The sequence below is a fragment of the Microcaecilia unicolor genome, chromosome 8 (assembly GCF_901765095.1).
Source record: "Microcaecilia unicolor chromosome 8, aMicUni1.1, whole genome shotgun sequence".
In the NCBI taxonomy this organism is placed as follows: Eukaryota; Metazoa; Chordata; class Amphibia; order Gymnophiona; family Siphonopidae; genus Microcaecilia; species Microcaecilia unicolor.
The window spans coordinates 235,315,928-235,332,860 of record NC_044038.1 but is presented as its reverse complement, the minus strand read 5'-3'; positions in this window follow the sequence as shown (position 1 = coordinate 235,332,860).

Sequence of the window (16,933 nt, the reverse complement as noted above, 5' to 3'; positions counted from 1 at the left end):
CATTCCTTCATATTTGCGCCCTGTGCTTGGTAGTGGCAGTGTTGAGTATTAGCCACCATGCTGTGAATGAAGGTATTTATTTACTTATTTATTTGTAGCATTTGTATCCCACATTTTCCCACCTATTTGCAGGCTCAATGTGGCTTACAATTGTTCCGTAATGGTGATCACCAAATTCCGGAAAGAGAGAAATACATAGTTAAAATATGGAGGTGACAGAGTGGAATTAGATAGTCAAATAAATAAAGTTCATTATCGTACTAAGAAATAAAAGATAATTGGATACAACTTCAATCGTAATAGATTAGACTTGAACAATCAGGAATAAAGAGTTACATTTTATGTAGTTCTGGTGTAAATTTTGTTATTGGTATTTATCCACCACTTCCAGATAGCTAAGAATTTTTAACCAATGTTATTAAGACTGCATATATGGTGCAAGGCATTTCTTATATATCCTTTGTTTTCTAGTGTTCTTGAACATTATCTGATAAAGTGCTGCTAATCCAGGATGTGTTATGAAGGTGGTCTCTCTGAGGCAGCTCAGAACAAAATGTGGATCATGCCGGGGACCTCATATTGAACTATGAATGAGAAGAAGACCAACGAGTTCTGCTAATAACATGCTCAAGGTAAGTGCTCACATTTTTGAGAATGACGTATAAGATTATTTTCAGTGCAGTCCACTAAAGCAGAACACACGTCTTCAAAGTTTAAAAGGCTTTTATTCTTGCCACTTTAAACACAACCCGACGTGACCAAGTTTCGCATCTCTAGAGGCTGCATCAGGGGTTAACAACTGTGCAGCGAAACATATAAAAACTTACATTTATTAAAACTGAATAACTAAACCATAAACAAATAAAATAGAATTCTTCCTTAAAATTAAGTTTAACATACATACTAAAGACAAAATTATCAATTTTCAATGGAGACTAATAACTAATATCATTCAAAGATATTGGTACAGGAATATGCAAACAATTGACTAGCCAACTCCCCAGGTAAAGGAGAATGACCTATCCACAAAGTCAATGGACACAAAAAGTGAGGACAAGTTGAAGAGGAGATATGGAGGCTCATTTTCAAAGCACTTAGCCTCCCAAAGTTCCATAGAAACCTATGGAACTTAGCCTCCCAAAGTGCTTTGAAAATATGCCTCATAGTAACATAGTAGATGACGACAAAAAAAGACCTGCATGGTCCATCTAGTCTGCCCAACAAGATAAACTCATGTGCTACTTTTTGTGTATACCTTACCTTGATTTGTATCTGCCATTTTCAGGGCACAGACCGTAGAAGTCTGTCCAGCACCAGCCCCACCTCCCAACCACCAGCCTCGCCTCCCACCACCGGCTCTGCCACCCAATCTCTGCTAAGCTTCTGAGGATCCATTCCTTCTGAAGAGGATTCCTTTATGTTTATCCCACACATGTTTGAATTCCGTTACCATTTTCATCTCCACCACCTCCCGCGGGAGGGCATTCCAAGTATTCACCACTCTCTCCGTGAAAAAATACTTCCTGATATTTTTCTTGAGTCTGCCCCCCTTCAATCTCATTTCATGTCCTACTGCCTTCCCATCTCCAGAAAAGGCTTGTTTGCAGATTAATACCTTTCAAATATTTGAACGTCTGTATCATATCACCCCTGTTTCTCCTTTCCTCCAGGGTATACATGTTCAGATCAGCAAGTAGTCTAGTGGTTAGTGCAGCAGACTTTGATCCTGGGGAACTGAGTTTGATTCCCACTGCAGCTCCTTGTGACTGTGGGCAAGTCACTTAACCCTCCATTGCCCCTGGTACAAAATAAGTATGTAAACTGCTTTGAATGTAGTTGCAAAAACCTCAGAAAGCGGAATATCAAGTCCCATTTCCCTTTCCCTATTTGAGATTCAACATGGAATGTTGCTATTCCACTAGCAACATTCCATGTAGAAGCCTGCCCTTGCAGATCAGCAACGCGGCCGCGTGGGCTGCATTGGTGATCTGCAAGGGCAGGTTTCTACATGGAATGTTGCTAGTGGAGGAGTAGCCTAGTGGTTAGTGCAGTGGACTCTGATTCTGGGGAACTGGGTTCGATTCCCACTGCAGCTCCTTGTGATTCTGGGCAAGTCACTTAACCCTCCATTGCCCCTGGTACAAAATAAGTACCTGAATATATGTAAACCGCTTTGAATGTAGTTGCAAAAACCTCAGTAAGGCGGTATATCAAGTCCCATTTCCCTTTCTACTTACTGATGTTATTTATGTGTATTGCCGTCGAGGCGCTTCACAGTTGACTGCTTAATTCTTGTGTTTTAAGGAAGTCCTACAGCCACATTTCCCTTGGTCTTTTATTCAATGACAACTTAAAAAGATTTGTTTGACCCCTGATGCAGGCTTTGATTCAGAAACACAGCCGTGTCGGGTCGTCATTTTATCATTAATAAAGGTTTTTTGGATTTCTCTTCAACTCGTCCTCACTTTTTGTGTCCATTGCTTTTGCTATACATGAGGATTCTCCTCTCTGTTTTTTGTTTTCTTGTTCTATCCACAAAGTCTCCATCTTAATGACTAAGTCAATTCTGGGTTTGCACACTGTGGGCTACATTCAATAAGTGGCACACAACCCCCCCCCCCCCCCCCCCCCCCCCCCCGTTTACTAAGGCACACTAATGCCGACACAGCCCTTTCACTTTGAATAGGCTTTGTCGGCATTGCTGTGTGGTAGCCACTAGCACAGCTTAGTTAACAGGGGGGTAAAGTTAGGTGCCAGGATAATCAGCCCTAAATTAGTATTTGTAAAGGGCGGTAAAGCGTCTTTTATAGAATACTAAGTTAACTGATGTTAAATGAATGTGCCCAACTCATGGCAGTTAGGCATGCAAATGCAGGCATTCTATAACATTGCATCTAATTTCTGGGAATGCCCCTGACCCACATGTGCCTCCCACAGCTATTGCCCCCTGTGAAGTTGGATGCTATGAAACGTAGTCACGTAGGGTAGATCTGCGCATGTCCTAATTACTGACAATTAAGTGTTTATTAATTCCAATTGATGGTTAGCACCTAACTGATTAGTTTATGCATGGATCTGGGATCCACTCCCAAATGTGGGCAACCTCTACAGTAGAGAATGACACGGGGACTGGGACCTGGGGTAACTGAGGGGATGAGGCGGGGTCTGGGGACAGAACCTGAGGGGATGGTGGGGATGAGGACAGAGCCCGTGGGGATGGGGACAAACTTTGTCTTATTCTACTTTGAAGCCTGTTAATGAACTGGACTGTTATTTATGTTTGAGTGATGCAGATGACAATATTTTGATTTTTTGGAAAAACAAGCAAACATGCTGGCCACAACTAGCAAAATTTGCATGGGGGAATCCTGTGGAAGACTGAATCCTGAAATTGTTGATGACTTATTCATTCACAGATTACAAAATCATAACAGTGCTTCATAAGGCATATTTCTTCCCCGCTAGGACGTACAGAACAGGTTGTATTTTGTACCCCTGGACATTTTAACAGGGTGGATTAGGATTCCTTGGGGTAGTAGAAGTCAGCTATTGTTGGGGTTGGAAGGGTAGAGGGTGGTGGTGGGAAGGAGGGTTATTATAGCTGCTCATTGTTATTTTCTATTTGTGATTTATAAGCAACAGTCACACAGCCTATTGTTCCTTTTTATACTTTAATATAAAGATTTAAAAATAAAATCATAAGAGTTCAAGGCTTCTGCAGATGAGGACAGAGCCAACGGTGATGGAGGGTGGACAGGGACAGAACCTGCGGGGATGGGGTGGGTATGGAGACAGGGCCCTTAGGAATAGGATGGGAACAAAGACAGAACCTGCGGGGATGAGGTGGGGAGGGAGACAGAACCCACAGGGACGGGGCAGGGACAAACTTTGTCGCCATGTCATTCTCTACTTTACAGTTCTCCAGTTGCATCTACAAGTCATCTCTAGTGTCTAATTTTCATTAGACCACAGGGCTTTTTCTCATCTGCTAAATTACTGTCAACTCTCCTGCTCCATGGGGTAAGATACTCATTAGTAGAAGAGGATTTAATGAGGGGCTCTGGATGTTCTGTGGATGGACAATATCACACTATGGGGCCCTTTTACTTAGTACACGCTAAATGCTAAGAAGCCTATAGGTAGAAATTGGGCTTCATCATATTTAGTGCACACTAAGCTTTAGTAAAAGGCCTTTACATCAACTTTATTCAGTAACCCTATGAATTAAAAAAAAGGCCAAAAATCAGCTAAAAGAAAATCCAACAAAACAACGCAAAAACCAACCAAACTTTTTTTTTTCTGTATACACTCTTACTGATACTGGTGAGCACAGGTCAGAGTCCCCCCCACCTCCCCCCACTCCACACACACTAAAAAAAATGTTTTTGTAAAAGATGCTAGCAGGTTGAAAGATATGGAAATTTGTGGGGAAGGTCAATGCGTTCAAACATTAAATAAGACACGCTCTCCACGCCCCACCAGCAACAAACAGTAAAGGTACATTGAAAATTCTGTTAAGTGAGCAGCCTTAGCTCATTTATCTTATCTAAAAACAAGCCTGGAGCACTTGCATATCCTTACTGTGAAAAGTAAAAGCTATGTTGACAGTCCCCTTATTATAATGTACATACAATTAGCACAGCTATTCACTGGTACAAAAGGACACCGCTCTCAGAAAGTAAGCAGGTCCCAGGGCTGTCAGTTCCCAACCAATGTATCTTGTAACTAAATCCTCTTCAAACCACACTATTACCCCTACAATTGTGCCATAAAAGACTATATACATATTTTCAAAGCACTTAGCCTTCCAAAGTTCTGTAATAAGTGCTTTGAAAATATGCCACGGTCTAGAGCAGATTCTTGACTTAAGTGTCAATGGGAGACAAGGGGCGAGGGTGAAAGCATGTTGCATAAGAATTTGAAATTACAAGCATTTTCTCAAGGTAAGCAGTCACCTTTTCCTGCGCTTTAAAAGTAATTTATAATCGTAATCATCGGAATTTCTAAAGTATATTCCTTAATCACATCTCACAATGATTTCCATCTGGCCACCTCTGGGACAGAAGCAGGCAGTACGTCTGAAATAGAATTTACCAAGGATAAAAACAATCTTTCCCCGTGGCATGGGGGAATATTAATTCCCCTAACCGTTCTGCTTCCTGACACTGACTTATCAAGGTTGTTGCCACTGTGCCAACAAGAGCCTGTCCCTTGGAAAGTAACTATGCTTTTCTTTTGCTCAAACGAGCAACAAAGAAGCCAGTGATTGCAGTAGAAGTTTTTACCTGCATTGGAGAGAAGCAAAACCTGCTGAAGAACTAAGCAACCGACACGGAGAGATGTTTGCACTGACTCAAGGCAGTGGCTGCTCTTAGTATATAAAGGCTCCTATTATCCCCTTCAATCCCTCCCCTCCCCCTTCGCTTTCTGCACTGTTTTTGTTGAACTTGTTCTTTGGGGAGAGTCAGTCTGAAGGTCAAATGAATATTCTCAAGGAGTGGCTTATAGCAAAATAGTAAATCATTAGCTGGTTCACTTGTTGGGATGGGGGGGGGGGGGGGGGGAGGTGTTCCAGACTGGCACTGCCCAAGCAAAGGGTTATATTGATGCTGCGGGTAAATTCTATCCCCTGACATCTGAACAAAATCCAAACCTGTTTCTTGCCATCCTATCTTCTTGCAGAAAGGGGTTTTGGATTTAGCTCAGATGAGATGCATTCAGGTACTGAGGAACTGAGTTCGATTCCCACTTCAGGCACAGGCAGCTCCTTGTGACTCTGGGCAAGTCACTTAACCCTCCATTGCCCCATGTAAGCCACATTGAGCCTGCCATGAGTGGGAAAGCGCAGGGTACAAATGTAACAAAAATAAAATAGATACTATTGGAGATTCTACATGGAATGTTGCTACTATTGGAGATTCTACATGGAATGTTGCTATTCCACTAGCAACATTCCATGTAGAAGCCTGCGCGGCCACATTGGTGATCTGCAAGGGCCGACTTCTACATGGAATGTTGCTAGTGGAATAGCAACATTCCATGTAGAATCTCAAATAGTAGCAACAGTGGAGGAGTGGCCTAGTGGTTAGGGTGGTGGACTTTGGTCCTGAGGAACTGAGTTTGATTCCCACTTCAGGCACAGGCAGCTTCTTGTGACTCTGGGCAATTCACTTAACCCTCCACTGCCCCATGTAAGCCACATTGAGCCTGCCATGAGTGGGAAAGCGTGGGGTACAAATGTAACTAAATAAATACTGGAGGTGTTTTCCTGTCCCCAGAGGGCTTATAATTTAGAGTTCAAATCTTTGCATTTGATTTTGTTAAACAACAAAGAGCAAACCTGAGGCAGAAACACTTCTATATACAGTATAACCTCTGTGTTATAATTAGGACTTACGATTAGTTTTAACTGACACATGCAGATGTGGGGGGCATTTTCAATATGAGATCTAAATCCAATTTTAGACGTTTTGCTGAAAACATCCAAAAATCAAGTGATGAACATAGCGATTTTTGAACCAGAAAAACGTCCATCTTTTTGTTTCAAAAATGGTCGTTTTCTAAACGTTTTGTGCTCAGTCTCCCTGATATTCAGTCAGCAGCGGTCAGCATTTAAACGCTGATCATTGCCAGCTAAATTGTCCAATGATATTCAGTACTAGGCCCTGACCACCTGCACTGAATATCAGGGGATAATTTGGGGCAGGCAGGCTGTCGGAACTTATGCAGGCCTGGCCAATATTAGCCTGAGCCGCATAAGAGTTATGCAGCCCCAGCTGAATATTGGGCTGGGGCCCACATAACGTTTTGTTTTATTATGTAAAAAAAAAAAAAAGAGCCGTGAGCCCCCCCTCCCACCCACCTCCGACAATGGCCCTCTTTCCTTCCCCCCTCCCCCCAGCTTGTGGCAACAACCCATCCAGAGGGTCCCCTCCTCCAGCCATCCAGGTAGACCCTTCCCCTGGGCCTACCTGTAGTCTGTGGTGGTCATTGGGGGCAGGAGCGCAGACTCCTTGTGGCCTCTGAAGGAAAATGGCTGCCGTGGGTTGGGGGAGGGGGAAGGAAAGGGGGTCATTATCAGGGGGAAGGATGGGAGGGGGCTCAGGCTTTTTTTTTTTAACAAACAAAAAAAAGAAGTTATATGGGCTGGCCCCAGGCCCGATATCAGTGCAAGGACCTGCATAGCTAGGCTGGCCAAAGTTAGGACAGAATTTGGCTGCTTAGCTATGCGGGTGCCAGTACTGAGTATTACTGGCACCCACATAACCCCAGCCTCCTCCCTAACACCCCCCCCCCCCCGTACCACTTTAGTGCCACTGAATATCGGGGGATAGGTGGTAACAAGTGATTTAAGCAGGTAGGAGTTTCTTTTGTGGCCATTTTTGGAAAAAAGACGTCCAAGGGAAAAACACACAAAATCAAGCCACTGGGATGTAGGGGGAGCTAGCATTCTTAATAGGCAGAGCAGTGGGGTAGCCTAGGGGTGCTGCAGTAGACCCTCTATAAAAACGTTTAATCAAAACGTTTTAACCCTCCCCCAGTGATGTCTGGACATTTTTGAAGCCAAAATTGCAATTTAAATACATCGATTCAAGGGGTTTCATGTTCAGAGTATTAATTATATTTATACCTTTCTCACCCCCTGAAGACTTCTTTTAAGTTAAGAAATTGATTTTTAACGGTTATATGCTTTAAGTCATTTTTGTAGTTTTTCCTATTAAATTGATAGTTGAAGGTTTGTTTACACCTCTGGGCACCTCTTTTGCTCTACCTTACAGTATTTATTTAAGTCTTGTTTTCTAATTGTAATTTTTACTTTCGCTGAGGGGGGATATGATAGAGGTCTGCAAAATACTCAGTGGTGTAGAATGGGTAAATGTAGATCGATTTTTTTTATCTTTTTCAAAAAGTACAAACTAGAAAACACTCAAGGAAGTTGCATGGTATCATTTTTAAAATGAACAGGAGGAAACATTTTTTTCACTCAATGAATAGTTAAGCTCTGGAATTCATTGCCACAGGATGTGGTATCAGTGGTTAGTGTATCTGGGCATAAAAAAGGTTTAGACAATTTCCTGGTGGAAAAGTCCATAGTCTGCTATTGAGGTACACATAGGGAAGCCACTGGGACCAGTAGAATATGGAAGGCGTTTGAAGAGACAGTGCAATTGTAAGACTTCACATCAGATTGTCTAATACACAGGCGGGGTAGGGGAGGGGGGAGACAGATAAGTAGGCAAGAATAAGGGCGGGATGTAAGGGGGGGAAGCGAATGTTTTTTCTTTTTGAATGAAGCAGTTTATAGGGGACTCGTAGGAGGGAGGGAGAGGGATGCATAGGTAGGGGTAAAAGCAGAAAATGTAAATGCATTCAGGTGTCGTGGGAAGGTCATTGACACTATATTGGGGAAGAAGGTGCTGATTGTTTGCTGTATTGCTAGTATGTACAATAGTTCGTTAATGTCCGACATGTAATGTGTTGACACCAATAAAGATAATTTCCCCCCAAAAAAGTAGAGGAGTGTGGTAGCCGTGTTAGTCCACTCTTAAGGTTATCAATAGAAATCAAACAAAATAAAACATGGAAAAGAAGATAAGATGATACCTTTTTTTATTGGACATAACTTAATACATTTCTTGATTAGCTTTCGAAGGTTGCCCTTCTTCCTCAGATCGGAAATAAGCAAATGTGCTAGCTGACCGTGTATATAAGTGAAAACATTCAAGCATTACTACCCACCCCCATCCTCCCACCCTGTCAGACTGTCATAGTAATGCTTGAATGTTTTCACTTATATACACTGTCAGCTAGCACATTTGCTTATTTCCGATCTGAGGAAGAAGGGCAACCTTCGAAAGCTAATCAAGAAATGTATTAAGTTATGTCCAATAAAAAAGGTATCATCTTATCTTCTTTTCCATGTTTTATTTTGTTTGATTTCTATTGATAACAAAAAAAAAAAAGAATGAATCTTTCTACTATTTGGGATTCTGTCAGATAGTTGTGACCTGAACTGGCCACTGTTGAAAGCAGGATATTGGGCTAGATGGACCATTAGTCTGATCCAGTAAGACTATTATTATGCTCTTCTGTCCTCCTCTCCATTCCAAGGGAACGACAATAAGAAATTATTTAAAATTGAAATTTTTTAAGATAAGCAATGAACAGCATATGCATAAACCAGTGTTCACATTTATTCACTGTATCAGTAGAAAACATGGACAAACACATCACACCAGCAGCTGATTTGCTTATTTAACCTCTGTAATACTTGGGAAGTAAAATACCAGGTCCAGACAGTTGTAAAAAACAAAAAGAAACCTCACCAAGTAAATTCTTCATGAACAGAAAAAGAGTACAAATCTTCTAACAACCCCCTCCCAGCAGACCACAAACAAAGGGGAAATAAGTCGGGAGTATAGTTGGAAAGAAGCTTCTGCCACAGTGAAACCACTGACACAACTTAACATGTTTGGGAACCTCCCCCCCCCCCCCCCCCCCCCCCAGTTCTTGCAACATATGTACATCCAACTCTAAACCTGGGATTTTGAGAGCTCACCTGCTAGCGCTGCTCAGCTACGTTATGATATTACAAATACCAGAGCCACAGACTGTGGTGTCACATTAGCACATCTCCTGTGCTGCAGAATGTGCCCAGGCTGTAAACAGTTGTCTAGCTCATAAAAACAAGGTCACTGAAAATATGGTTAACATTTCCTGTTTTGTTTCCAATTAAAACACACTTCCTGTTTCATGTGCTTTGTTTTGAAAACAAAACAAGAAAAATGAATGAAATTTCATGTGTTTTCAAACTGTAGCCACGGCCAGCTCCTGTCGAAAGAAGCCATGTGGGACTGGTGTCATACCCCCTTCATTTCACCAGAAAAATAATCCTTCTGGACTTGCTCACAGATTCTCCTTGGACACACCAGTGCTCCCCTAACCATTTCTTAGTGCACATTTGGTTCACTAGCATGCCTTAGAAGATTTAGGGGTCCATTTACTAAAATGCGATATGTTTTTTGCACTTACAGAACATTTACCATGAAACACAATATGAGGTAATTGCAAAGCCTGTGTGGGGTGCGCCCAGTACTTGCTGCACAGGGCACTCACTTACTAAATAAGTCCTGCAGTACAGTAACCTGAAACTCCTTGACTACAGTAGCACATCTAGCCAATTCCCCCCCCCCCCCCCCTCAAAAAAGATATAGTAGAATTAGAAAAGGTACAAAGAAGGGCGACAAAAATGATAACGGGGATGGGACGACTTCCCTATAAGGAAAGGCTAAAGCGGCTAGGGCTCTTCAGCTTGGAGAAAAGGCGGCTGAGGGGAGATATGATAGCGGTCTATAAAATAATGAGTGGAGTTGAACGGGTAGATGTGAAGCGTCTGTTCACGCTTTCCAAAAATACTAGGACTAGGGGGCATGCAATGAAGCTACAATGTAGTAAATTTAAAATGAATCAGAGAAAATATTTCTTCACTCAACATGTAATTAAACTCTGGAATTCGTTGCCAGAGAATGTGGTAAAGGCGGTTAGCTTAGCAGAGTTTAAAAAAGGTTTGGACGGCTTCCTAAAGGAAAAGTCCATAGACCGTTATTAAATGGACTTGGGGAAAATCCACTATTTCTGGGATAAGCAGTATAAAATGTTTTGTACTTTTTTGGGATCTTGCCAGGTATTTGTGACCTGGATTGGCCACTGTTGGAAACAGGATGCTGGGCTTGATGGACCTTTTGTCTTTCCCAGTATGGCAATACTTATGTACTCCCCCCCCCCCCCCACCACCATTTATCTGTATGTCTATATCTTTATGTAACCCCCTCCGGGTAATGTGTCTGCTGCTGAGTGGGGGTGGGAGAATCTCCTGGGGATTTCTATGGCAATGGGAGCTGGTAGACCTGCCTAAGCTGGGTGGAGTTATACTATACTATTCTTGCATTTATGCCCTGCTTATATCGGCTTTGGAGAGATTGATACAGTTGTGGATGTTATGAAAACATGATTGACAGTGTTCCTGTACATGGGGGTGGGGTTATGACGGGATAAAAGCATTTGCATTACTGAGACTATGGTCTTTGGTTGCCCACACCCCCGGCTGAGACCCAAGAAGTTAAAGGGGTGTCTTGTCCTGGCATAAGAAAGCAGAAAAAATGTGGATCATCTCTGCTCTGTATAGAGGCACATTGAGGCAAAGTCACGAGGGGCTCTGAGGCAAAGGGATTAGAGACCCTGAGAGCAAAGCAGGTGGGCAACCTGCTGGAGATTAAGGTTGGCGAGGAGTAGGCCTGCGGAAAAGGAGGGTCCGGGCCACAATTGAGTCTGGCAGCTGGGAAAGAACCCAGGGAGACCTTACTGACAGATGGTGAAAGCAGCCCTGTGTTGTTCTGCCCAGCAGGACAGGATTGAGTTTACTAGGATTGGGAGAAATAACTTTGCACAGGAGGAAAGTAGTCACCCCCTTATCAATTTGCATGTGTTTGCTAGACTGACAATTACAAGAACTAACAGTGATGGAGAGTTGATGGTGAAAACTCCCCTGGCCTACCAGGATTTAGCCTGGCCCTAGCCTAGCTCATCAGACTTAACACTTTGCAGGTGGTGGTCCAGGCTCTGCAACAAAAAGAGCTTAGCCAGCATCCAGGACTGTGAGTGGGACCAGGATTTGTTGGTGCATTGGCTGGGAATGGAACCTAGGCCTCCTGCAGATTACATATATATAGAAAGAGAGACAGCAATAAAGCGAAGTTCATAGGGACATTTCTTGGCAGTAGGACTGATATTTTTGAAAACAAAAGCAAATTGAAATTGTTTGCTTTTTCTTTTTTCTCCTTTTTGTTTTTCTTTCAGGGGGTTATGGGGCAAATCCAAGGGGATTTTCTTGGCAATGGCAGCAGAGTCAAAGGGGGCAGGACTGGATCTAATATTATAGGGGCCCTTTTACAAACAAACGTTAAGCTCTAAGCGTGTGCACTCCCCTGGAGGTAATTTCAGATTTGCAACGTGCCCATAATGCCTGGATGATTTATTTATTTATTTCCTCACATGCACGGACTTTCCAGCAGTAATCGAAAGTTGGCGTGTGCCGACTGGTCATCGCACGTGAGCCCTTACTGCAAGATCAATGGGTGGTGTTAAGGGCTCAGGCCAGTTTTACGAACGCACTGGTTTCAGTTTTACTGCATGCACTTTTCCCGTTCCATTAAAAAAAAAAGCCTTTTGCAGACACAGTGAGAACTGGCCTGGTGCGTGCCCAAAACACGTGCCTACACTACCGCAGGCCACTTTGTACCTTGGCTTAGTAAAAGGATGCCATAGTTCTTTCATTCCTTGTTCTTTTTTTGTTGTTCTTGTTGTTTTTTTGTTAAAAAAAAAATAAAACAAATGAAACATTCCATGCCCTCCTCTACTGAAATAAGGATATGCCTTTTTATCGGGGGCCTTTTTCCTAAAAGGATCAAGATCACCAAAGATACTGAGGAAGATCCACATCAAACTGAAACGTGCTGCATTAATGGAGAAAGGTCTTAAAATTCATATGCTTCAATAATAAATTGAAAATAACAGCTGAAACATAAAAATTATGGAGCTATGAAGAAAACCGAAAAGTGCAATATCAAAATTAATTATTTAGGGAAAACCCAAAACACTTTTACAGGGAGCTGGGGAAAAAGCATTAGCACAGTGAAAGTACTACCTGCTAAAGATGAAACAAACATTCTGGAGAACCTTGTACGTTGGCCCTGTGGAGCATAACCGAGATGCAGAATAGCTACCCTGCATACAGGAGAACTTAGAATGGGTAAATATTACAGCTATGGAATGGCCTGAAGTTGGAAAACAGGTTAAAATTGCCCCAGCCCAGATGGAGTGACCAACGTTTGGCTCAGTTAACACCCCTCATGGCAAACTGCAAAAAAATCAATTGATCAGGACGAGGAACACTTCTATTTCCAAAGGGAGATGCAAGTAATCTTCTCAAAAATTACAGGCCAATAACTTGTCTTCCTATGATCTATAAGCTGTTCACTGCAATATATGCTGACAGAATATATGATCATATAGACTCAACATCATAGCAATAGAGCAGAAGGGCAATACAAGAGAAGCATATGGAATGAAAGACCAGCTCTTGCAAAATAAAGCTATCATGGCTAGTGCTAAGAAAAGCAGAAGCCTCATTGTAGCATGGATTGAATATTTATATACATAAGAATAAAAGAAGCAGCAAGCCTTTGATAGTGTCCCACACTTCTGGATAATAAATTGCCTTGGCAAACCACATTCCATCTCCAGTTTGAAAAGGGCAGTATGTCATTCCTAATATCAGAATCCAGTGAGGAATATTCCAGGGAGACTCCTTGTCACCACTCATTTTGTATAGCACTTAACCCTCTGAGTAAACTTCTTAACTCATTAGGTTATAGATTTAGCTTTAATCTTAGAACTGGCAAAGACCCAAAGATAATATCACACCTGCTGTTTGTGGATGACTTGTTGTACGTTTCCAGCAATCAATATTTGGCAGAATAACTCTGTTTAGTAAAAAGCTTGTCAGATGACACCAGGATGATTTTTGATCTGGCTAAATGTGCTAAGGTGACATCTCTAGCGTACCAAGGGCCGGGCGGTCCACCCCAGGTGATGGCAGCAAAGGGGTGCAAGGAGCAGTCATGCGGCTGTTGGCTCTGTTAGTTTTCCCTGCCCCCTAAGAGAAACCCCTAAGAGAGAAACTTCACTGGCTCCCACTCAAGGAACGAGTTGCGTTCAAGATCTGCACGATTGTACACAAAATCATTCACGCAAATGCCCCAATCTACATGCTAAACCTTGTGGACTTGCCTCCCAGAAACGCCATAAGATCATCCCGCAAATTTCTCAATCTGCACTTCCCCAGCTGTAAAGGATTAAAATATAAGCTGATACACGCCACCACCTTCTCTTACATGAACACGCAGTTGTGGAATGCATTACCTACAGCCCTGAAAGCTATTGATGAAATAAATATCTTCCGCAAATCTCTGAAGACACATCTATTCAACAAGGTCTACAAAGAGAACCCATAGCCTTACAAAACTACCTCACCAACTCACCCGATTATTACAGTCCACCTTATATCCTGCCTAACACTTTCCTTCTCTCTTCCCTCACCTAATCCTTGTACATTACTAATTGTATCTGATATCATGGAATGATTATGTCATAACCAAACTCTGTAAGCCACATTGAGCTTGCAAATAGGTGGGAAAATGTGGGATACAAATGCAATAAATAATAATAATGTTACTTCCTGTTCCTGGGCAAAAAAAGATGTGCTAGTGGAGAGAGGCTGACTGCACTAGCATACCAAAAATGCCATGTTCTGAAACCGCGGAGCCAGCCACTGGGCTGTTCGTGGAACAATGGTTCCAATGACGTGCCCTGTGCTCCAACCTGCTTCCAGCATGCAATCAGGGTGCAATTTACGAATTGGCAAGTTAGGCACATGCTTAGGGCACCAAACTCTTAAGATGTTAAAAAATACTGGGACAGTCTGCTGCTTGACCATCACAGAGGCAGACTCCCACAGCACTAACGCCTGCTGCCCAGTCTCCAAGAAAGACCCAGGAAGTGGAGGAGTAGCCTAGTGGTTAGTGCAGTGGACTTTGATACTGGGGAACTGGGTTCAATTCCCACTGCAGCTCCTTGTGACTCTGGGCAAGTCACTTAACCCTCCATTGCCCTGGTACAAAATAAGTACCTGAATATATGCAAACCGCTTTGAATGTAGTTGCAAAATACCACAGAAAGGCGGTATATCAAGTCCCATTTCCCTTTCCCCCTTCCCTTATTCCTCTGTCTTTGGATTCTGTAATCACACTCCTGTCTGCACTCTGGCACAAAAACTAAGAAATAAGAACATTGCTTATCAGCCATGTAACAGCCACACTGAATAATAATCGCACTCCAGCAAGGAGACCAATAACAACACTGCTTGGTATGTCGCACACTGGTACAAGTGCCCTCTCCTTCTGTAAAACAACAAATAGGCAGTGTTGCGCACAGTACCCTGGATGCAACACTTCTGCCAAGGCTACAATTACCAGAGCAGCTTCCTCAAGCAAATCAAAATGCAAACACTGGAGAAATCCGTTTGCCTTGTTCTGCAGAGAGCATGACGCGCCACAACTTTCCGTTTCAGTTCCAGGTGTGACAACAGAAGAAAAATTGTAGATACTGATGCCAAACGAGAAGAGGGAAACAAGATATGTTGAAAGAATCTGTTCTAAAATTCAAGCACAGAACACCTTGTTTAAAACTGATGGTATATCTTCATGGGAAAGAGAGGATTTTCACCTGTTCATATACACAGGCTGCACCACACAATGACTCATAGTACATTTCAGTAGGATAACATATTGCTGACACCTGTGCAGGACAGTCGTTTCTATTTTCAGTAAAGAAAGAAACAGAAAAGTCGGCTTAAATAAATATAAGCTAATGTGTTCCAGAAAGAAATGCACATTGCAGGGTCTTTAAAGGATGAAACTACAGCTTAAGAATTTTGGGCAAGAAAAAAATCAGTCTGGTTATTAACAGTGGTGATCACTTAGTTACCCATGTTCTACTCAATAGACGCACTTAAGAGACTTTAAATCTTCTCTATTTTCAGTTTCAGTCATTATATAAACCAACTATTGCACCTTCTCACTATGACCTATGGAGGTGTAAGTAAAGGGAGCATTCACAGGAGGAGAGTTGTAGATTAAGTAAAAAAAAAAATACATTGAACCCTTCTGTTAACGTTCTAAAGCTTTGCAGAGGGATGGTTTGGCTGGTGTGGCTGAAGGTGCTGGTGATTTCCAGAATGCAGCTGTTTCTTGCTTAATAATATGTCGCCTTTGCAGCTCTACAAGAGCAAAACTTTCAATCAGACCAAGACCTCTGTCTATTCCTGACCTGCTAACGGACCTCCATCTGCCCAGCCTAAACTTTTCCCATCTTACAAGGGCCGGTCTTAGCAATTGCGGGGCCCTGTGCAGACCAATTAGGTAGGGCCCTGCCCCACCCCTTGTTGACAAGATGCATTTTAAACATTTTTTTTATTTCAAATAAAGACAAATCAAGCAAAACTTGTACAGAAAAACTAATTCAAATATGCACAACGCTATCATAGGAAACCTTTGGGTTTAAAAAGCAAAAGCATGTGCATGTAAGAACTAGATAAATTAATTAAAACAAATCTGCTTAATATGTAATACTTGGTAGCAATAATGAAACAGTAATTGAATATTCACATGGCTGCCTGAACCAACAGTCTTGGCAGCCATTTTTAAAGAGCGATGCGGCAATAAGGCATCAGCGCTGCCCTGAAGACTCCACTACACCACCAGGGCAGCCTCAGGTATGTGCCAGGAGGGCACCCTGCGGCTCAGGGGAGGGGAGGCAAGGAGTCAGATCGCGGCACTGGTGGGGAGCAGGAGGGAGCACCACAGGGCCCCGTGCGACCGTTCCTCTCGTCCCTGCCTAAGACCGGCCCTGCATCTTACCTCAAAGGATTCTGGGAAATGAGGAGTAAAAGTCTCACCTGCCCCTGGGATTGGCATTAGAGAACCTGAATTGTGTCAGTATCAAAAAATGAACTAAATTCACCAGGTTTGCAACTGAGGGTTATGCACAAGAAAAGCTCTCTCTCAACCTAACTTCTGTCTCTTACATGCCAGGGCAATCTTGAACTGTCCCAAACTGTAGAGTTTCTTCCAAAGAGAAGAGAAAAAAAGCGGAGAGTAATGCTAGGGTGGGGGCAAGAAATAAATAGAGACAGACAGAAAGCAGGAGCTCATTAGTGCTTGGGATTTTAACAGCTGCTGCTCTTTCTCTGCTTAACCCCAAAGGAGATGCTGGCATGCCACCTTGATGCCAAGTGCTGGCGCAATCCCTGCTGCTG